This window comes from Lagopus muta, chromosome 5 (assembly GCF_023343835.1).
Source record: "Lagopus muta isolate bLagMut1 chromosome 5, bLagMut1 primary, whole genome shotgun sequence".
Lineage (NCBI taxonomy): Eukaryota > Metazoa > Chordata > Aves > Galliformes > Phasianidae > Lagopus > Lagopus muta.
Window position 1 is genome coordinate 19687310 of NC_064437.1, and position 24673 is coordinate 19711982.

Consider the following 24673-nt stretch of genomic DNA (forward strand, 5'->3'; position numbering starts at 1 on the left):
TGATGTACCCCAAAGCAGAACTTTGCTCAGTGGAAATAGGAGTACAAAATTGCGCTTTACTTTATTTATAGGGAAATGTTTTCATTAACATTCAGCTCAAAACCTGACAATCAAAGTAAAGATAAATTGGCATTAAACTTTAAAGGGGACAGATAAATACCATTCATATTTCAACTATATATTTACTGTACTTGAATACTCTTTTGATTTACAAGAACACTTCACAAGAAGGTTATTTTCACTAGTACTTGGAGTAATTCTAGCAATTTCTCCAATTTAATTATAAACTCATTAGAGAATAAGAGAGAAAAAAACTTGTGTATTTAAGAGCATGTCAATTTATCCTTAACTCCCAAGTGCAATTAGCTTTTTAAATTTATCTACTGTAATATGTCAGCAAGGAAGATTGCCCTTCTTTTTCTGTAAACAAATATAAAATCATTAGCAATTGAAATAATTAAATAGTTACTGTGTTTATTTTCACATTAGCAGTCTCCAGTGGTTCAGTGGTTTACCAGTGTTTTAGGCAGGTTTTAGTCCTGCGCACGTTCCAGTGATACCAAATAGTATTTTGTTTGTTTCCACCTGCCATCCTGATTACATAAGTCCTGGCAATCAGCTCAGAGTGGTTTCAGTCTTGTAGTGACTTGAAGGGGAGCAGAGCATTAGAATCTGGAAAGCTGATAAAGCCTTTAATTCTGCTACTGCCTTTTGAAACCAGTGGAATTAAACCACCAGTTTTCACACACCACCTTTCCTCATTAGCATTTGATCATCTTTTTTTTGGCCCATTTTGCAAAACGTCAAGTATTTCAGTACTGATCTCCCTCGGCTGCCTTTCAAGAAAGCCCCATATCATGCAGAATCAGTGTTTGAGGAGAGGAACCAAGCTCTTTTGTAGTATAATTCATTTTGCCATTGAACATTAAAGAAATAGAGATGAAACTACTGATGAAAGAAATGAGAATTTTTTCTTTCTGTGTTACTTTATATGCTGAAAAGCTATCCAAAGAGCCTTTCTGAATAAATTTGGTGATTCCGATATCTTGCAGAAACTTTCCTTTAAGCTTTTCATTTCAAAAGATTTCAATTTAATGCCTAAAGATTCTCTGGATCACATGTACAAATGATCTCTGGCACTAGGATGTCCTTCAGGTTGTGTCAGTGATAATACGTACACGATCCAAGCTGGAGCAGTACAACATGCTATCATGTTAAAAGTTTAAAATCTCTCTCAACTATTTCACAAGTAACAGAAACTACCAATTTGCAGAGGTTTTGTTTTGTTTTGTTTTTCTGTGATTCTGATTCCTTCCACAAGTATCCACATGGTGAGCTTTTCTGCAGTCAATTTTGCCTATTTCTGTATTTAACTACATGTGTTTAGAAGATGAGTTTTCAAGGACACTCATCAAATTAGTAAGTTCCTCAGAAGGAAGTAGATGGACTTAGAATATACATATGCTTTTTCTTGACATAGGTAATATTTCTCTCTCTCTAGTAATCTTTTTTGTTGTAATAAATAAGACGTCATCTGTGATTTAAAAAAATGTTCAAAACTAAGACAGTTTCTGCCTTTTCACTTCTTTTCTTCTAGTATAGCGCTGTAGTAAATGTACTGTACAGTATGTGAAGCTACATATTGGAGTAAGAGACCAAATCTGATACTAGTTTCAGGTGCCATCTTTTAAATTAGAACTAATTTCTGTGATTTCAGTTACCTGTACTTAACTGACGGGTTTCAAATACAGGAGAAGTGAGAGAAAACAAGTGAAGAACAGGAAGGGAGGAAGAAGGAAGGAAAGAACATCGGAGGACAGAAGTGACAAGGTTGTCACATCTTATATTTGAAAGAAATGAAGAAAAAAGATAAATAAATAATGAACAAAAACATAGTTCTCCATCTTTTCATCTTCTGCCATCCTCAGCTAATAAGGCAAGACAGTTCTGCTAATTTCAGGAGAAGTCCAGTGACACAGTAACACAGAGATACTATTAAGAAGACCTGAAAGTTAATAATAAAGGTCGAGTTCTAGTAGCCTTGTTCCCGTGAATTGTTACAGAGGGGCTGTGAGATCTCTTCCTATCATTTGCTCTAGTACCTCTCTGGGATTAGTGTGCCTCAGCAGTACCAGTGATCTGTGCATGAAGGGAGTCATCATGATTCTTACATGATCACAGAGGACTGTAGTGCAAATGAGTCAGCACCACAGACCCCCAGTAAAACAGATAAAACATCTTTTTAACTGGGCTGAACAACAAAGTGTTCAACACTACTGTAATTCTGATTTCATTGAATATAAAACTGTTTGTGGAAAAGCAAGAAAAGAGCTAGAGAAAGAGAAGGCAATGCTGTGAATTTACCACGCAGCAATATGGTCAAGAAAAAGGAGATGAAAGGTTACACTGCAGGTAGAGTTCCCAAGAGAATGTCTGGCTGCTGACGCATGAGGAAAGCATAATGTTAACTGCAGCTCTTTGCAGAAGAACAGGCTGCGTTCTGGTTAGCTTTGTGGAATATGGTAAAAATGAAAGAATGCTGAGTGGCAGGAGACATCATAATGACATTAGGAGGAAGCAGGAACTTGACATACTACCGCTCATGTATGAATCCATCTGAAAGTAGACGTCTAATTTCTACAGTTCACAGAGTTCTTAGAGATTTAGAATCTGTCTATTAAGTATCTGCTTCCTCATACAGCACATCATCCAAGCCTGCAGCAAGCAGCAACAGCAACTAATTCAAAGGAAATATCTCATTGGCATGATTTTTATGCCTGAAAGACAGCCATACTCAGAAGAAATTTTTGGACTTCACTGATGATTATTTTGACCACTCTGGGGTGATGACCTCTATTTTAACATAAGACTGAAAACAAACAAAAACAATTCAAGAAAAAGCTAATTATCAATTGCCTCTGTGGACTAGAGCTGAGCAGACCTTGGGACACACTACGGATAGTGCAATATATATGGTATATACACACACATATATCCCAGTGCCAGAGGGCATTTTTCTAAAGTTAAAGTCTTTCCTTGAACCATTTAGTCCTTCCTCTAAATTTGATGGCTGTGAAGATATCAGTAGTTGTCTACTTCTTCCTTGCAACCCTCCTGGAATTTCTTGTGATAAGTCCTCAGTTGCTTTCATTTTCACCCTTGAATTCATTTCTGCTTTTTTTAGGAGCTATTCAGCGTCTTTGTTCACTACCATTCAGTACTCCCACTTTCACCCTATCTAGATATGCGTTAAACTGTAATATGATACAATATCTGATATAGTAAGATTTATAAAATACTTTGAAATACACTTAAGAAAGATTAAGAAAGATTGGTAGAGAAGCACAATGGATTGTTATAATCTGTCCTCCCTGCACCATCACTCATAAACAAGCTAACAGGAGTACCAGTATAAATGTTAATGATAGCAGCACTGTCTTGATGATGGAGGGACACCATGGGTCATGTTTAACTGCCATCAGTATTTCTGTGACGTTGCATGTGAAACCTATTAGCAACCAAAAAAAATAAATCTGATTACAATAATGATATATACTCATACATTGAGATATGCATCTTTACACTCAACTAATTAGTTGGCACTGACTGTTTTCACTTTGCTCGGTGACATGTGGTATATAAATCATTACAATATGTTAAATGCAAATTGTTGGTAATAGGGTAACCATCTGCTCACTGTTGGAAAGTTTGCAGAGGAATATAGTAAGCTGTACTTCGAATAACGATGCTACCCTCACATCCCTGAAATACCAAATATCTAAAAACAGCTGCCTCCACTAATGCCAGTGTTACTAATATGTCTCTTACCCTTTTCATTTTCAGAAGTAAACTACATATTGTAAGAGGTAATTTTGTTCTTCAGTATGAACTTGACTTCAAGGCTAGAGCCTGCAACAGTAATGTGAACCACCATTTCTCAGAGCCTGATCTTTTTCTTAGACTGTGTTGAGTGCTTTTGAGAAGCCAATAAATAACCAGGCTACCTACTCTTTTTGGGACATCTTTTCTTCCACAAATATAATTAAACCTGCATCCTCCTCTAAACCCCTCCCGCTAGGCCCTTTTCCAGAGATGACATGATTTTATACGTGATAGATTGTTGGCACATTGCTGTCTGCTAATGTATTGCTCTAGAGACCATCAAAGAGTGCCTTCCATCTAATAATCTACCATGCCCTATGAGGGCTAGAGATCACCACTGCAAAGAGGGATCAATTATTTTACCACAGACATGTATTATCAGGGGCTGTCACATACTTTCTTAATGAGCATTTCTGGATACCCAAGTGACAAAGTAATGCATTGGAAAATTAGGAGTGGGACAAGAGTGAAGGACTGCCTGACAAAGTGGAGGCTGTGCCTTCAAGCCAGAGCAGCTCCTTCTTTCCTTACCCATTCAGTCATTTGCTGGTCAGGGTCACTGCCACAGTGCTCATATGCTGGCTCCCCTGTAGTAATATATTGCATTATCACCTATCAGAGAGATTAATATGTTCACATGCTGAATTCCCAAGACACAGCTCTCAGCATTAAAAAAGCCGATGAATTAATTCAGCTCCCACTGACTGAATGGAAAAGTTTGTGCTTTCATCATAGTCAGATGGCAATGCTGCTATTGCTTTCTTTGGGCGGGAGGGACTGCTGTCTGTTCAGGGGTTACGCCTGGCATGGCGGTGTCTGAATTAGGATTGTGCTCCTGGAGAAGCACCTGCAGGGGAAGAGGCTGCAGGAGAGCTCATTAGCCCTGCAGTTCTCAGCCCCTGAATGAATTACACAATGAGATGCTTGCTCTACAGGGTCTCAGAAACCTGCAGCTTTGTGTAGGTATGCTGTCTTGCAAAGCTGAGTTCAAAAAACGTTGAAGGGAGAGAGCTTTATGCTAACACATTTTCCTTTGTTGCCTTGCAGAAAAGAGGAGCTGTCTGAACACAAATTTTGTGACTCCATTTTGATTCACAATGAATGCTTGTCTGTTTCAAAATGGGGTGTCTGAACCTTAAAGATATCTATAGACAGAGCTGGTCGGATGAGTAGTACTTTATAATACCTGAAAGGCATGGTGTCAGCAATGGGAATTTGATAAGCTGAGGTCCTGAATTGGATTCCAGCAATGGTCCCAAGTTTGAGGAAGCTCTCATTTCAAATTGCAAGCAGAGGAAAAACAGGATTCTTTCTCTTTAATTGCATTACTTTTATTGAACTGAAGCATTGCTTCAGTTCCCAGAACACTTTATATATTATTTTAATTCAAGTTAGCAGAGACAGAACAGTAGGACTGTTTATTGTTTCTGACATGTTACTCATTTTCCCATTCAACTCTCTTGTGCATTAAGAATTTTAAGGTTTGGGGATGCTGTTCACCGAAGTCATTATAAATAAATTAATTTCCACATATTTGACTTGATGACACTTCTATGGAGCTTTTGTCTATAGTCCTGTTCAGAACAGCCATGCCAGTCAGGCAAACATGAACTAGACTCCACAAACTTTCTGGTAGCCCTTTGCACAGAGAAGAATGTTACATTCAAGCCCTCAGTAGACAAACCTTTTAGTTTTATTTCATGTATGCTGCTAGCATTCAATGTGACACAAATCCTGGCAATCAGATGCTTTCCATCTGTTGTTTTCAGAGGAAAGGGAGGGTCATCTGAGAGATCTGAGGTTTTTTAGCCTTGCATACCCCGGGCTGTATTTTTATAGCCTCATCACATTTTAATTGGCTCTAGATCTTCTCATTATATTTATTGAACTGTGAGCCAATTTTCCCTTACTTAGAGCCAGGGTTGTAGATTTTGCCATATAAGCACAATCAGGAATTGACTTGAAAAACCATTTCAAAACATTATCATCTTTCCCCCAGGCAGAGCACAGCACAGCACAGCAGTTCCTTGACCTTCCACAAGCAGGAACAGGGTGCAGAGACAGCAGGTGGGACAGGGGACAGAGCTGCAATATGAGAAGGCGTCTGTTTTGTCAATGACCCACTTTAGGAAATGCTCCTTCCACACCACTCCAGCTGCTCATTTCTCACCATTTTCACTTCTCTTTTTGGTGATCATCACTCCTTCAATCATATTGCACAAGGAGTCACTGCCTATGTTGCTCAAAGAAGGCATGGAAACCTTCATCAGGAAAAGAAAAAATGAGATGTGAGAGGCAGAGGAGAGGGAAAAACATGAACGTCTCAATTTTCAGTGAAAAATAAACCTATTGTTCTTTGTCAGTGCAGAAAATTGCTTATCATTTAGAGGCTTCATTAAAGACACTGTGCTTATGGAAGTATGCCTTGTTTCCTTTGAAAACTCCTGAAATAATTCTTCCAGCAGGACAGCAAAACAGCAAGGAGCCAGTTACATTTTTAATCACTTGCATCCCATAGGAATTGCAGTCTGCCAACAAGGGCAGCTCCTTCCCCTTTGCAACACAGGAAAAGAATTGAGAAATGGGAAGCTGTTGCTCCAGGATGGTTTCTTACAGTTATTAATGAGGTAAAGATCAAAAAACCCGAGTGTAATTAACTGCTAATATTCTGCTACTGAAAATGTTTAACCCAATCCACAAACTGTCTATGAAAAATATGATTTTCATTTCACTTTTCCACTTGATTTTTTCTTTCTTCCAAATCATGAATGTGGACTAGAGAAACAGTTGGATGAAGACAAAAGAGAAAAGTAAAATAATTGTATATTTCTCTTCCATTGAGCATATTTCAAAAGAAAAAGAGTATTGGTACTGCACACTCAGACCAGATGGCATTATGTTACCTTCTCATCGGTTAGTCACTCACTGCAGAGGTGACCCACAGTGTGGTGATTCTTTCCTGGATTAGTCCATTCATGTGAATGGCAGCAATTGCTTTATTTATGACTTATACAAATACCACATTCAAGATATGGTATCTTAAAAGATATCCCTGGACTTTTTTTTTTATAGAGTTGCTGTGTTGAGAGATGAAATTCTGCAATCTCTCTTTGTTCCAATAGTTTCCAATAGTTACCTTTGGAGAACAGGACAGGCTGTGGATCTTGTGGTCTGTGCGTTTGCTTGTCCGTTAATGCTTCATAAAATATACATGATTGAAATAGGAGAGATGCAGCAGAATTATACCACCAGAATGACAAAGAGTTGTAAGTCAATTCCAAACATAGGCAAAATCTATTAACATAGTTCATTGGTTTCCTTACTGCACGGTCCCACCCAGATTTTCAAATAGCATATGCACAGTTAATGTATAGCTGACATTCAGCCTGTCTGCAAATTATGGAGAAATTTATGCCCTTCCTACTCCCAGGGAAAACGTTCTGCAATTAAAAGTGTGCTGAACGTATGATGTAACATCAGGAAAGCTTTTGCAAATATTGCTGCAATGCAAACATAATTAATGGAACATAAAGTCCAGTTCTCTCCCTATCCAGGAGCCTCCCAGTCATTTATAACCCTTCAGATGTGTACTTTTTAGCTGACAACAGCAGGACTAGGGGAAATGGTTTTAAGTTGAAGGAGGGAAGATTTAGGTTAGATGTTAGGGGGAAGTTCTTTACTAGGAGAGTGGTTAGGCCCTGGAACGGGCTGCCCAGGGAGGTTGTGGATGCCCCGTCCTTGGACGTGTTTAAGGCCAGGTTGGACGGGGTCCTGGGCAACCTGATCTGAATGTGTATGTTTGGTGGCCCTGCCAGGCAGGGGGGTTGAAACTACATGATCCTTGGGGTCCCTTCCAACCCGGGTGATTCTGTGATTCTGTGATTCTGTGATTTTTTATATCCTCTTTTGCTTATCACATTAAAACAAAACAAAACAAAACCAAAAAAAAAAAAAAAAAAAGCAAAAACAAACAAAAAAAAACCATCACCACAGATTTGAAATTTCATCCTCCATGGAGAGGTGAGGCTTCATCTTGAGAGTCTTGTGGCAGCAGCCAAGTGCACTTGTTCCAGCCTAGCAGCCACAAGAGCAGGTGCTAATAAGACCAAGTGGTGTACCACTGTTTTGTCAAGGTGTTACAGAGTTCTCAATCTATACATTTAGCTCAAGACGAGCCTGTTAGAAATGAACTTATCTTACTAAAAAACAAAACAAAACAAAACAAAACAAAACAACCTTCTGTATCTTCAGGCTCAATATCTGGTAGTCCAGAGATTATTATGGAAAGGTAACACTGAAACAAAATACAGGAGCGTTTTCCATCGAAGGAAAAAAAAGGAATTAAAATCTTGCATTCTTAAAATGTTATATTTTGAAAAAGATATTCAACTTCTGTTACAGTAAGTTTGGACAGGTGCCAGAATCTTGTTCCCTTTGTGATATTATTTTACGGCCACTAAGTGATTTGGTTCAGTTGATTTGCTGTATATCACAACAGAAACATATATAGCATTAAATCCACGAAGTACTGCACTTTTCCTCTCTTGAGGTTTTCTGTGCAACGTGAAAACAGAGAACAGCTTTAACAAGATCTGGGTGCCCTCATGAATCTGGCGTAATCCTCCCCTCCTAGATGCATAGGTCACTAGGAGAAGATGAAACAATAGATGTGGAAAGGCGATGAGCAGTAATGGTAGTGATAAGAGATCATGGCTGCTATGGGCACCATTCCAAATCCCAGTGGAACTGTCTCCTTGCCCCTCCTTTGCAAATATCAGAGAACACACATTTGTGAGAGAGAACACCAGCACTGAAATATGTCAGATACTAACACTCACTCCTTCATCCCCAGAAGTATTGCTTATGAACATATGTCCTAACAATGTGGCTATTATCCTTTTCTTCTTTTTTTTTTTTTTTTCCCTTTAATGTATTTGTGTAATTTGAAAGGTTTTATTAATTATGTTGAAGTTAATTGAGAAGATAAAGCTCTGTGCAATACAGGAGTTTTTGTTAGGGTCCTCGCTGGGCACCTTGTCCTTTCCTGCCAGTCAGGTCTTCAGGACAAATTCCTCTTCTTTTTCCTGTATGGCATTTTTCTGCCAGTGTGCAAACAAAACTGAGCAGTGGTCTCCTGCCCATGGTCTGGGATGTGCTTTAAGACCAGAAACTCTCACTCACCACCTGAATGCGCCCCAAAGATGATCCTGCCCACAAGGCATCTTATTACATCTGTTCTTCACAGTATACTTGACAAATGGGTCCTGATGGACAGCCCTGTGTTAATGACTAAAACAAACTTGTAAAATTAAAAACAATGTAAAAACTTTGTTTTTCAAATCTAGTTTCTACATCTGCTAGGTTTTTTGTTTGTTTGTTTTTTACTATGCGTATATATACACACATGCATTTTACTTCCAGATTAGCTCAAATATTCTATGAGAACAGAAACAGCCCATAACTTTTCATTCAAATTTGAGGCTGAGGAAGCCTGCGTGACATTTCAGGGAAAAGGATAAAATTTGTTTAGGATTTTAAAAGCTGTGTTAGGCAAGATAGAAATGCAAAGGTTTATTCTTCAGTATAAATATATACTGATTGTTTTTGTCAGCAGTATTTCTCAATTGCTTTCCCCTGTGACAGGTTTACATTATTCATAACTTACAATCTATCCCTTAAATTTTCAGTTCTATCAGTTTCTTGGTGAAGGTCACAGAATATGACGTATTGATTTGAAATATTTGAAATATAAATGAAGTTGTTCTGTTCTTCTATTACATGGAATGACATAGTCACAGAATCACAGAACCACAGGGATTAGAAGTGACCTCTGGAAATCACCTGTTCCAACCCCATGCTAACACAGGTTCCCTAGGGTAGCTTGCACTAGGAAAACATCCAGGATGGTCTTGAATATCTTCAGAGAAGGAGACTTCACAGCCTCTCTGGGCAATCCGTTTCAGTTCTCTGTCACTCTCAAAGTAAAAAAATTTTTCCTCATGTTTGTATGGAACTTCCTATGTTCCAATGAGTGCCCACTGCTGCTTGTTCTGTCATTGGGCACTGTTGAAAAGTGCCTGGCGCCATCCGCTTGACTTTCCCCCCCTTAGGTACTTACAAGCATAAGACTTTCCCACTGTCTGCTCTTCTCCAGGCTGAGCAGTCCCAGATCTGCCTACGTCTCACTGAACAGCAGCACAGTCTTCTGGTGTGTCAGCCACTCCTCCCATCATCAGCAAACTTGCAGAGGATGTATTCTATCCCTTCACCCAGGTCACTGATGAAGATATTGAGCAAGACAAAACCAAGCATGACCACTAATTACAGGCCTCCAACTAGACTGGGCCAATGGTCACAATCTTCTGAGCTGTGCCAGTCAGTTGGTTCACAGTCCATCTCACTGTCTACTCACCTATCCCATACTTCTAAGCTTACCTGTGATCATGTTGTGGGAGATAGTGTCAAAAGTCTGAAGTCAAGAAACACAACATCCACTGCTCTCCCCTCATCTATCCTGCTGGTCATAGAAGGTTACCAGTTTGGTCAAGCATAATTTCCCCTTGATGAATCTACTGGGTCGTATTCAATCTCCCAGTTTGCCTGGTTTCCTAGACAACTAAAACATGCTCCTGAGCCCTCCATTGACAGTACAGCTTAGCTCCAGCCCTTCTTAACTTTTTTTGTTTTACACACTATTTGTTAAAACAGACATGATTAAGAAAGATTTCAGTGCATTTGAAGGCTACAAACAATCACTTGTTTACTCTAGACTGATATTATGCTAGAGTCTTACGACTTTTGGTTTAAAATTACAGGTCGTTTGTCACTTAAACTTAGGGAATCATATTGAACAGCATCATTAAACCTGTTTCACAGAGGAAGACTTGCATAGTATCTTGTCCCATGGCGCATGAATTTGGGGCTAAGGTGAGTACTGAGCTCAATGGCAGAACTATTTTGGCACTGGAGGAGGAGCAGATAGCACTGCTGGTGGTGCTGTGAGTGGCAGATGTACACGTGTCCATACATCTCATACTTCTTTCCAACTGCAACTGATAAGTGAGTGCCTAGCTCTGGACCTCTGAGAGGACCATGTTGTCCATTAGGAGCCATATCCATAGGGTGTCTATTGTGCTCCTGACTTCACATCTATCTTTGGTAAAAAGCCATTAAATTTGGTCCATGATACTGTCTATCTCAGTTTTACTAATAGAAAAGAACACATATAGTCTTCACAATTTTGAATATTCCACTGACTTTAGTAACACACAATGTTTGAGGAATCTAGCCAATTTAATGGCTTCGAGACAACATGAAGTATTATCTGTAATTAAACAATATTCGTAGGGTATTTCTGAAAAAGAAAACAAGCTTGCAGTGACATGAAGTTAGCAACTGAAATGAAGTAGGTGAAAGAATACTTTTCCAGAAGATACAGTCAGAATCTTATTTCCTGAATAGTTTAAAATCAGGCCCAGCAAATAATTTGACTATGCTGTATTATTAGACTAACAGGGCTAGAGATAGGATGACCCAATACCTTTTTGGTAGCTGAGGTGCCTATGGGAAGCTAAACTGCTTCTTCATACTTGTAGATACATCTGCATACTTCAAGCAGAATTCACACACACAAAACACTCATTTCTCATCTAGTTCTTTTCAGCAGCAGAAAGAACAGGTATTTTTGAAGTATAAATTATTCACAAGAGCAATGTCTGTTAGGACGGATAGAAATATTTTCAGAATTCATGCTACATTAGTAAAAACTTTTTTACTAACTTTATTTAAACCTCACAAAAAGGCAAAATTTTAGCTTTGGAAATATTAAAAAAAAATAATTATTAAAAAAAATTAAAAATTAAATATATTTAAAAAAATTAAAAATATCAAAAATTTCATTTAAAACCTGAAAATAAAACCACACATTTCATTTCATTTGACACAAGTGATTTTTCCCCCATTTTTTTTTTTTTCACTTCAGCAAGTGAACTGAAAAATCAATTATTCTCACAGCTCTACTGGCAAATAATTCTTATCACAATAATTCTAGAAGGAATTATACTCTGACAAGGAGTTTATATTGTATGGAATTTGAAAGTTAGAAAATGGAAGTTAGCATGATAAACAAGGAGAAATGTTCTGTTCAGTTTTGTCACCTTTTCCAAGTTATGACTTCCAATCAAGATGGAAATAAGAAGAGGAAAAAAAAGAGAGAGAATGGAAATAGTTTTCAATGTTTTAAAGTGGATTTGGAGTGTCTATTTTGATAATAATAAGAAACATTCACTTCCCAGTTATTATAGATGGAGCTGTGAGTCCTAAGCATTTTGAAAATCAACACTAATATAACTCAAGAAAATATGAGAACAAAGCCACTTTTGAAACACGTAGTCAGATTCCCTTGCTCTGAACAGTTAGTTTTACAGCTTGTCGTTTTGATGGTTTACTCACGAATATCTCAGAACACACTCCAGAAAAGAACATAGATGCTTTGAAAAAGAAGAGGTGTTTTTGAAAAGAATACGGGTGCTCTATCATTAGCCCTAAAGTAAAAGTTCAGCAAAATGATTTTTCAGAAAGAGATTAATTAACCTGCTCGTGTAGTAAGTCTTTTCTTCCCTTTACCCTTTATGAGAAGCATCAAAATGAGTTTCCATCTGACTACATCAAGAACAAAGCTGGGATGATGCAGCTCTTGCATGGAGTATGCCAGGTGCTTTTCTCTTTCTGGCAACATACAGCAATGGCAGCACTGCAGAGGGAGAGATACAATTCAGAGTTCTTAAGCTCAACCAAAACTTAGCAGTAAGATCAAGGACAAGAAGCAGAACAGCAAAACCCTGGGGTGGTAGGACCAATTTCACCTCTGTAAAATGGGCTCTTCAGAGTGGTTGCAGTAATGATTCTTGGGCAGTGGTTTCTCTACAGGCAAGGAATCAGGTATAAACCTGAAAAGAGGAATGTTAAGCTAGTTCTCAAAATCAAGTGTTAGTTTTAAGGTAGGCTGTATATTTAGAATACAAAACTAGAGTCCATATTTATCATTTAGAAATATCTACCACGTCAAATGCCAAAAGAGTCATGTCAAGATGGTCAGGCATCAGGAACAGCAGAAAGGCCTTTCCTGTTACTAACCTTGATTGCTCTTCAGAGAGGTCTCCATTCTTCCAGAGAAACCTGGCACTCTGTAGGACATGAGTGTGGTGGATCCTAAACCCCACCTGCCTCTCTTGTGTCCCTGCATGTAACGCTCCTGCCCTGGTTGATGCTGTGGGGACAGCAGAGCCCCAGCAGCCTTCATTCCATACAAGGGACACCCAGCCAGGATGGTAGCATTTGGCATCGGCATGATGCTGTACTGCCCTCATGAGGATCTGTCCTCCTGGGACCATACCCACTGCCCCTCCCAGGCACACTGCTTGCAAGACGACAGGCCTGTTTGTCTCCCTCAGAGGCAACCCGTTGCAGCCCATCCATCACTCTTCTACAGATATCATTCTGCAGCACTAGCTACCAGGGGCACATTCAAACCTTTAAATGAGTTCATAGGAGATCTCTTAAACAGAAATGCTTTAAAATCTTTTGAAAAGAGCAACAGATGTACTGCTTCACAGAACTGGTTTCCCTGGTGTGGAATTCTGTGCACACCACGGATATTTTTATGCTGCTTTTCTCTATTATAGTCCTCAAAAAGTTACAGCAATCAGTACGAAATTAACCTTGCTTGTTTCTCATGTAGCAGAAATGCTGCTCCCTGACAATGGTTCATGAAAACACTTTATTCCCTACTGTGACACAACAGGTGCTGCATCATGAGTCTTTTCTTATGCTGAAGAAAGTAAAGGTATTTCTGCATCTCACATGTCTGTCCAGCATTAATTGTTGCCAGAACAATTTGTAACAGCTTACTTAGCATAATTCTGCCTAAGGGAAGAAAGGGTTTTTCCCCTACTGCAGAGAGTTAGGAAACATTTTTGAATGATACTGTAAGCATGTCCTCCTGGACAGTAATTTAATGTCCACAATTTTAGACCTCCCACACAACAAATTGTTCCTTTTCAGCAATGCAATGGGAAAAAAAAAACCCTTCAGGGTACCAGCTGGCAGCTGATCCTGTGAAATCCTACTTCCAAATAAAGACAGGAAGCTTGGTGCAATTGCTAGCAATGTAAAGCAGCTTTCTTGGAATTGCTGCTAAGCAAATGTAAGACCAATGTTAATTAGATTAAAACAAAAAAAAAAAGTCTATCAATGAAGTATAAAGCAGTGATATGCAATGCAGTTTAGTACCTTCAAATTTAATGTACAGATTTGTATCAAAATGAAAGGGAAAATAGGAGAAACAGTGACTCCTAAAGATTCTCTAACTTTTGCTAATTTCTCTACAAAACTTTGTAGTGCTACATTGCTATACCTTTCGTCTGAGGTTTTTCCATCATATTTATGACTGTCTAGAAGGTTATGGTACAGGCCTGTTTGTATAACACAATATAGAATAACAGAATGAGTTCTTACAGCATAGCGCTCGGATTCTGCTGGGAGGTTGTGTTCCTTGACATTTTTGCACCATTGGGCCAACAGCAACACAGTACTGGCAAGCAAGGTATTACCAAAACAATCACTAGAATTGTTGGTGCTGCCAGTGGAGCAATGGTTGCTCAGTTGGCAGCACTAGAAGAAATTGTCGTTATTAATGTTCATTTTAGTGAGAAATTTTGCTTCCTCTCCCAGAAAGACATGACTGTCCTCAGCTTTAGCTTCCTCAGGTAGATAATAAAATCTTCCTCTTTCCGCAATTAAATGTTACAGCAAAATAGATGCAAAGAAAAAAATCCATGAACTACCAAAATCCTACCTTTTCAACAGTCATGGCCCTAAAAGGAGATCACACCTGGACTTCTTGTCTTCTATTGACTCCCACTTTTTATTCCACACTCTCAATTGCCATTATTGCGTATTCAATTCTAAAAACACAGTGAGTCTAGAATAATATAAGTGAAAAGTGGAAACAAATTAGGGCACATTTCAGACAACATGCACATAATTTCATTACATCGGCTTAGGATCTGTGTTTGTGGGTAAAATTACTTGTGGAACACGCTGCTGGCAAACTCTTGCAGATCTTCTAGCTGCTCTATTGACACATTTCCATGAAAACTAATATCTCTGAAGAAAAGGAAAAAAACCTGAGCATTTGGAAAGGTGAAGGAAGTTAGTTCTCTATAGCAGCTAACAACAGCTCTCTTTTTCATGCAGATTTGTTTCAGCTTTAACACTCAGATACTTCAGTGAGTGGCTTTATACAGACTCAGAAAGAGACATAGGGATATCACTGCTGGTATCCTACTGATGGCAAATATTCTTACTGTGTTCACATCAAGAAGATCCTCAAACACATTTATGAGTTCTCAGCTTTAGTAAGGTATTAGGTAGGAATATATTAAATAATATCTCCCTTCCTTTCCTGAACTGAACTGCTTTCTGAAACTTAAAATCTTTTTTATGCAGCTGATTACAAGGGAATGTGAAATGTGAATTAGAAAAAATATTCAGCCATTCCACTTGGCTAGGTATATCTAGGTATCTGATGTCAGATATAGATATTTCTAGATGATAGACTGAAATAACTTGGAATTAACTGTTCTTTTCTTTTGGGTGCAAGCATCGTTGGATTATTTTTATACCATGAACTTATAAAACTGAAGCAATGGAACATTTTTGATCTATTCATCTTTATGATTTTCATCTAGAATCAGAAATTTCACGTGCTTAACTGCTTAAGTGTTTTCAAGACATTTAATAGATTATTGTCACCTTTACGTTTGAGTTCTGAGTGTTGTTGACGTAGCCTGTAAATATTTTTAGTTAGTTTTCAATTGCCTCTTTTCATTTTGAAGGATGACATCTAGCAAGCTAATGCATTTCAGAAACATTTACAATTTATTTGGTGACGTGAGGTTAAATACAATAAGAATTCCTTCTCAAGTCTACAGCTTCTCTCTACTAGGAGAATATAGTGATGAGCATGGAGAGGACTGTTTTGGCGACTTTTTTTTTATCAGTATAAAGAGTTTTTTGATGTACATGAAAACTAACTGTGAAATCCTTAAAAAAATCTTTTCAGTGAGTGTTTTACCATCATAGAAGAAGAAGGTTCCAGCCTTTGAATCTTTGTAATTTGCTGTTTATTTTTTATGTTAGCTTAATAATTGAACTGGTTGGCTGCTGAAGCAACACTTTTTTTTTCCCATGATAACATCATATAAAGCAAAATCTATTGGATTGTGGTTTCATGAAAGAAGAAAAAAGGACTCTGAGGCCAGTACTTTGTATGCTGAATGTAATGCCAGACATAAACCTCTGACAGCAGAGAAATAAAAGAAAATGGCAGTATATTGCCAAATAACTATCTTATTTATAAAATAAAAATACTCTAGGGAAAAAGCAAATGACAAAGGCAAGATTTTCATTGCAAACTTCACTGCTATGTAATATCAGTTCAACATAATAGTGTATTAAAATGTAATATGAGCTCTTTACGCCATCAGAAAATCACATTTTTGATGCTTAGAAGTTACTATTCAGTATGACACTAGAGACTTTTATTGTGTGCACTTCAGGTCTATGCATAAGATACACCTTTTCAAATCTATAAATTAAAAATGCACTTGATAGTATAATCTGCTATTCATAGTCCTATAGAAATACCAATTCTGATTTTGTTTCACAGCAATTTTGTTTTTCTGCAAGATCACTTTGATTTACAATGATATTGCACTCCAAAAACTGATGGCACCAAAGAATGCTGTGTGAAATTATATGACTCTGTCAAACATAAATCTCAAATATTTTTTGAAAGCCAATATGCTCCCTTAGCCAATCATACCAGACTAAGTAAATGGTCTATGAAAAAAATGAAAATATTTTTTTAGTAAATGCAACTAACATTTCTGTAGATTCCATCTTGTGTACTCATCATGACCCTAAATAAAATCCCCGTGTTGTACGTTATCTGAGATAGGAAGATTGTACCAAAGCCAGTCAGTTGACTCACGTTTTGGCAGCAGGCCTTTTTATCTAGCAGTGAAAATCCCAGGATTTTGAGGTTAGAGGACTAGCTCCTTGGCAACTATTTTTGTAATGATAGCAGAAAATATGCCGTCTTTGATTTTAAGATTATCGAAAGCAGCTGGAGAATTCACACACACAGTAGGGGACCCCTGGGCTGACTCTGCAGTAACCCTTCAGAAAGGCAGGAGCCAGGGTCCGGGGCTGCAGGGCAGAGCCAGCAGCTGCCCCACTGCAGCTTCCTCAGGCGAGCAGCATGCAGCTCCCAGACAGCATCCTCTGTTACATGCTGAGGTGGGGATCAATCCATAGTGAGCGTGTAGTTCTGGTTCCTATTGACTGGCATTGAGCATGGTTGTTCCCATTTAAATAATCAGAACTTACACAAACGCTCGCTAGGGTATGAACACAATAAATGCATTAATAGTTAAATGTAGCATTTGTATGCTCTTACTGGCTCAGTGGAAACAGTGGGCAACTGCAGGTCCTGAGTGTTTTATTTTTTGTATGAGCCTTAGAAAATCCTCTCTCCTATGCTGTTCTTTTGGACTTTGTTGTTTTTTTTTTTTTAAATTTCAAGCTCTCCGAGTGCTTGGAAGTAGGCCACTGAGAAAGCAAGGCAAACACGCTTTCTGAGTCTGGGTTTTGCTGTTCCCCACTAGATATATTAAACTCATCTGAGGAAGAATAAGGAGCTATTTTCCTCAATTTTCCATACTGCCTGTGGGAATCTAATTCAATTTCCTCCCAAATTTAGCAATGAAAATAGCAAAGAATAAAGTTGAAGAGGCTTCTATATATCTCTAGATTCTAAAGTACTAAGGTGCCGTAGGATTATTGAGCACAGGTTAAACTTCTTTTCCAGTCACAAAGCTACTTACAGATTTAAGCAGCTTAAAAACCTGATCCAACATTAGTCCTTGCTTTGCAAATGAAAGAATAGTGTGTATACCTATACAAAGTTATTTTTGTTATCACTGAATTTTTTTATTCATTAATATTGCTGTTGCCCCATTCCACAAAGGAATCTTATTTGCAGCGGAAGATTATGAAGTATTAGAAAAAAATCAGGGAAAGGGACATGGAAAAAGTCTTTTGACTAAAAGCACCTCCTAAAATAAACAAATGAAAGAAAGGATATGCATTTCATTACTCTCACTACAACAGATACATTTTAGCAGCAGACTACAGGGATTTTATTCATAACTTCCAGAAAAAAAAAAAAAAGTAGTTCTTTTTTGGGGCTTCTATTCTTTTCAGCAATGTGGACTTGATGTATTCATATAGCTCAAAAAAAATACAGAGTAAAAATCAGAATTGACTTTTCTGCTTTTCATGAGCCAGAACATTTGTTCAGCAGACATATTTGCAGCCAACCACCCAGGCCATTTTCTGATTGCCAACTGTCCTTACTTGTTTTCAACCCTTTTAGCTCAGAACTTCCTCAGACGGCTGGTCCCTGCAGGGAGAACTGGTAGCCTAGATTGCAGTAATTATCTGTTACCTCTTTTATGTGTGTTCTCTCTGTCTGTTTCTCCATCCTCACAGAAATAAATTGGCCAGCAATCATTGTATTTCTTCACAATAGTCCCCTTTATCCTTGTTTTCATCACCGCAAAATCTGCTTCAGTAGTAAAGCTGTGAAGACTTCTGTTAAGCTTTGGAAGTTAGGATAAGGGCTGGCATGCTTTATTTTTTATTCTTTGACACAGCATGGAAAAATTCTATGATGTAATTAATAAAAACATTCAATAGATACATTACTTTTCTGAGGCTGAGCCTCTAGGAAAACATGTTCTACTTATTACAAGACATTTAAAGGGACTTGTCTTTTTTCCTGTTGCTTACGTTGTACATTCAACAGTACAAGAATTTTGGCACTTATCTGTACAGTTTTACATGTTTTGACAAGTTTGTCTCATGAAATGACAAGGAAAACATAAAGTAAAAACAGCCTAAATGTAAATCACACACACACAAAATAGTTCAGATAAAATGCTGTTTTTATCTCTAGTATTTCATGATACGTTTTAAAGATGTTTCAATTTTAACTTCCACTTTCTACTTTCTTGATCTTCTTCTCTTTCATGGCTGAGGTATCATTTAAAGTGTATTTACAACAGGGACATTCCATCTTCATCTACATTATATTAGAAAACTGAATCTCTTGGTGAAGCCACCTCAAGGTCATTAGTAACCTTGAGAGGGATGACATAGACAGCAATGTTAACAGCTCTGGTATCACATCTACTTCAGCCAGGTCCTTTTGGACTGCTGTGACAAGGTGCTGGGAGCAGTTACGGGCACTGGGGAGATGACGAAGTTACTTCATTGCTAATAGTGTTTCCAAAAGCCCAGTGCAAGCAATGTCTCCCAGCACTGAAACTGTGTAAGGATAGCACTTCACGTTGTGCGTGCACTACGTTGCGTGGGCAGCACTATGACAAGCAAATCTTGGGCAAGCTCTCCTGTGGGTGCAGAGCTACAGCATGTGGAAATGATGGGTCCACGCAGAGGGCTTGCAAGTTTGTTTTAAGATCATTTTATAAACTTCAGCTATGACCTAGAATGATCCAAAAATGTATCTAAGTGAGGAACATATGGCTAGCTGTAAAAAATGTATCAAAGAGCATCTCTTGTCTTTCTTTCTCATGAATGATCCCTTCAACAATACCCTCAGGTGACCCGAGTCTGTTGGTTGGCACTCACATGCAAGTGAATCAGCATGCTATTAGCAATTACTTTAGTGATATTTACAGCATTTTAATGTCACTTGTCTATATGTAAATAGAATCTGTGAGGAACGCAGCACCCAGGGCTCCTTCTCCCACTAAAACAGAACTGTTCCTTGAACACGCCAGAATGCTTCCTACACCTTATATAACGGCCAAAAATATCACCTAAATTGCTCTATGACAAAATAATGAGTCTGTCAAAGATGGGTGGTCAGAAAAACAAATTTGTTCTCCTACACAATTAGGGTTTATAGCATTGGACAGCCATATAAATCTCCAGCAATTCAGAATTGGATTTGCACATTGGAGGGAAATATGTTGTGTGTGCTGTAAGCAGGCTGCCAAGCAGGAAATGTCCCTGCAGGTTGAACTGAAAGATGCGAAACCCCTGACCACAGAAACATTGGGAGAGAAATTTCCAAATGGAGGCAAATGTAGTGCAGACTTGGTGTTCAAATTCACAAGCTCATCAATAAGCAATATCATGCATTCAAAGCCAGGCTGGATGTGGCTCTGGGCAGCCTGGTCTAGTGGTTGGAGATCCTGCACATAGCAGGGGGTTGGAACCAGATGATCACTGTGGTCCTTTTCAACCCAGACCATTCTATGACTCTATGATTATTTGTAATGAGCATGTATTGTATCTCACAGTAACACTTTGCCTTTTTGTATTTTTTCCCCCTATACAGTTTGCCAGTGTGGTGCAAAGGCTGCTACATGCATCCTCTTATATTTGCCACACCTTAACCTGTATTCTCAAAGCTACTCTACTCAAAATAGCTCCCTCAGTCATCCTTTACCAGAACACATTCAAGCATCTGCTACCCACCCACTAATACCCAGTCATTACATTTCTGGGTATGTGTACATCATACCTTTTGAAGCACTTAACTTTTTTTCTGGATTTCAAGAAACTACGTAGGCATAAAATGCTGTCATCTGGCACTTGTTCAGTACACATAGTATGGATGCAGAGTTTTAGGTTTTCATAACTTATCCATTCCTATACACGTAGGCAGCTCTTCCAACAGAAGCAACTGCAAGGGTTATATGAAATTTTGGGTTTAATATGCTTTGTATTCAAAACTAATTAAGTCTTTTGTTACTACTTAAATTCAAAGCAGTAACAAGTAAGAACTGCCTTTCAAAGAAAGTGTTTAAAAAAATAGCAAGTAATACCTAGAATTTTCAGTAGTAATTTATTATCATAGTTGTTACCTTGCCATATAAGGTAATAAAATATTTCCTTGCCTCTGAAGTGAAAAAAGAAAAGCAAGCTGCTTCTTTGGAAGAAGAAAAAAAAAAAAAAAAGAAAAAAAAAAAGAAAAAAAGAGGAGGATATAGATGAGGGTCTCTGAACTTGGGTAATGTGTCTTCCACAGCCAATGATGTCCTCATCCCTTCCTACGATCTGGTGGGAGCCCAGTTTTCCTGCCAGATCAGTGGTACTGCTCTGATTCAGTTACCTGAAATAGCTGAACTCCAGGATCTGCTTTGTTGTGGACTTACAACCCAATATGTCTCATCATAAAGGTCTTCTTCCTCACAGTCTATCTGGATGTTACTTTTACATAAATGATCTCTTCTCAGTAACTTAAAACTTTCTATTTCCCTTACTGCCTATCCCTCAAATAAAAGCAGGGTTTTTTTTATTATACTCTAGTCATCTCCCTGCCCCTCTATGTATATTTACCACTTTCATCCACCCTGGAAGTCTGTCCCTCAGGCACAAAGGGCATTTCTCTCCTTCTGCACGGCAGCTCCCTGTGATTTGTCCATACACACCTCTGATGAGGTCCCTGGGACAGATAGCCCATTTCCTAGTACAGCCTTCCCAAAAATAAATAAGTAAATAGACATATATAACATCTCTCCATATACAGCACATAATTTGATATTAGCATGTTATTCCCATAATACCTTCCAAAAGTACACCCTGTTTGCTTACCACAGTTGTTATTGGTCTTTTTCAGTTTTAGCGCTGCCTGCACTTGACCCTCATTCAGAATTCAGCTGAACATGCTATAGAAGTTCATGATTAATCTCTGAGTCTGTGAAGTGACATCAGCAAAAATTAGTGCGAGTTGAGAATCAGAGCCTGTGGGTCAGTCCTCAGAATCACTTTTTTTGTGCTTATGCTCCTTTACTTGTTATGTGTAGTTAGTGATACAATACCTTCAATATTCAATTTCTTCACATTTCTTTAATCTGCAGGGCATTTTGCACTTGTATAACACTACTGATCACAAACCCAAACTAACTTTTATACTACCAGTATTCTGAAATGCTAAGGATAACGGCTTTTGCCACACATGGTCTGACTTCCGCGGTTTGGGGTTTTTTGAAATATTTATTTTTCTACACAATGAACTGGCTCTCATTAACGTCACTTTTGACACTTTTAAGAAAATGTATTTTTACAATTTGTCTTTAAGTAGTCCTTTAGAAAATCACAGTGACTACATTTTGCTCCTTACTCTCTTTGAAATTGTACGCAGCTAAGTTTGAATTATTCTGAGGATGGTTTTTTAGGATTCCGTAACACTGTCAGCACTTCTAGTGCTCATCTCTTGATGTTAGATTTTGACTATCTGTTCTCTGCTTACAACAGTTTCCTATCAGTCCTTTATTTTTTCAATAATTAATTTTACTTCATTTCATTCACTTTAAATCATGCTCTTGTAAAGCAATACCTTCATTGTCACTGTTGTTTATGTTTTGTTTTGTTTTTGTGGTGGTGATGGAGTTTTTTTTTTTTGTATTTTTTTGTTTTTGGTGGGAGAGAGGAGTAGACAGTTTGCATTCCTTTCTCCTATAATTCCATTCATTGGAATTTTCTTTGAAGGCAGAATACAGCTTCCTGGGTAATCCAGCTAGGAAAGCTTTCACACATATAAACACATACAAATAAATAAATTTGCAGAGAGGCATTAATTGAATGAATTGTTCTACAAATTTAAGACAGGAAGAGCCATTTAGCAAGTTTAGCAAGGTAAGTGGCTAAGATGACAATACTGTTTAGCTTTTTTATACGTATTCTGAATGCCTATAACAAGGGCTGATTTTTTAATTTTTTTTAAAAATTCTCACTTAAACTGGTTTTTAAAGTTCAGAGTTCCCACCTGTTTCCATGAGCTTGTCTGAGAAATAAGGAATACGAAGGCAGAAGGGAGCTTACAAAGACATTAGGGAATGTGGAACATGAGAGGAAGTCAGCAGGCATGAGAATTTGTAGGAACTGTTTGCATATGAATATATACACCCATATCTACATACCAACAAAACATATGCATAAAGAGAGTTGGAACAGGACTCGATAGAAGCAGAGAGAGAGATGGAGGAGACCAGAGTCTACTCAAGACTTACAGTTATGCAAGCAAAATTGAAGGTGGGCCAGACCAACTCCTTAGGAACAAAGTAGAATTACAGCATCTGTTACATACAGACTTTTTCTTACAAGATTTTCTGACACAACCACTGTTTGCTTTCTGGTGCTTGTAGAAGAGCCATGTACATTGGCACCAATCTACACTTGTTTTCTCCTTATCAGCACTCAGCAGTCTTCAGATCCATAAGAATTACCACTTCTCTCAGTATCAGCTGACTTTTTCTTCTGCCTAGATCAGTTTGCTGTTTCTAACACTGATGAATTCCTACAATAAAGCAGAAATCTCCTCCTGAAGAAAAGCCAATCAGTTCTGTCTTTAGTGCTACACAGTCTCTCCTACTTTTTTCTCCCTTGACCCCTTCCTGTGCATGCTGTCATTGTGTATCTCCCATTTTCATAGTCCAGTGGGCAGTAAAACAACTCATCACTTTTCTTAATAGCAGTTCTATTTACCAAAACTTGAGCTCTGCATGACTGGCCATATCTCATCCACTGACATCCAGACAGGTATCTTTCACTCTGCAGTGTCCAGTCTTTGAAAATTTACCTTACAATTGGTATAGTCTTTAAGCATCAATATTCCAGAAATTATATAAAAATGAAGTTTACCTTCTTTTGTCTGGCATGTTCGATATATTTTGCTAATTTCTATTTAAACAGTACCAGTCCTGCTTTTCTTTAGAGTAAGTGTTGCTTAAATAGCAACAATTTCATCTGCCTCATTTCTGTCACCGAAAAGGATGCTACACCATCTTCTGCATTATAAATTCTTGTGGATTCTCTCCAGCAGCCACTTATGACAACTGCAAGTTTGTTTTACCCTGGGGATATATATGTATGTGGCCAGTTGCTTCAGGTCATATTCCTTCCAAATGGAAGTCAGCTTGACAGCTGTTAATTTGCGGTTGGTCATTCCATGTGCTGTTTTGCTCTAATTATTGGCCAGTGTATGGAACAGGTGACAAATACTCACAGGACAACCCTTTAAATCTCTAGACATACAATCATTATGAAAACAAACAACTAGAGTCATTAAATACTAGTTTTCTCTCCAGCTCCAAACAGAAACAGATTTTAGCCATTTCCAACATTTTTGGGAAAGAGATGGAAAAAAAGTAAAAATATTTTACTGTTTATGAAATTACTTTTCCCATTCTGTAAGAATCCTAGTTTCAGGCAGAGAGAGGAATTAAGGGAAATACAATTGTTCAGGTAGCAGATGCTGAATCTGATTTATGTAATGATTTTTGTTCTCAAAGTTTGTTTAGGTGCTATTTCCTAAATTAAACTCAGGAAACAATATTTCCTGTGACCTTCAGCTACGATAATTATATTAAATTAAAGCAGGGAAAAAAAAATTGCTTACTGAGCAAGATAGCACTTGCTGGACAAGAATGGCAAAACATCACTGAACTGAACTTACATTTTTCAAGGTTTCTTTCTCCCAAAGTAGGCTGTTGTAGAGGATATTTAAGTGAAATCTGCTTTCTCAGATGTCCATGGCCTATTCAGATCTTAATTTGGGACAGACTCTCTAAGGATACAAACTCTTTGTGTAGCAAGCAACTCTTGAATTTTTGCAAGATTGTAGACCTAGCTG

General features: G+C 38.0%; 1 protein-coding gene across 8 annotated transcripts in view; it reads left to right on the forward strand.

The window, feature by feature from the left end:
- Nucleotides 1-24673, forward strand: part of NTNG1 (netrin G1) — a 152448-nt gene that overhangs the window by 69725 nt on the left and 58050 nt on the right. The gene's annotated exons all lie outside the window — the stretch shown is intronic.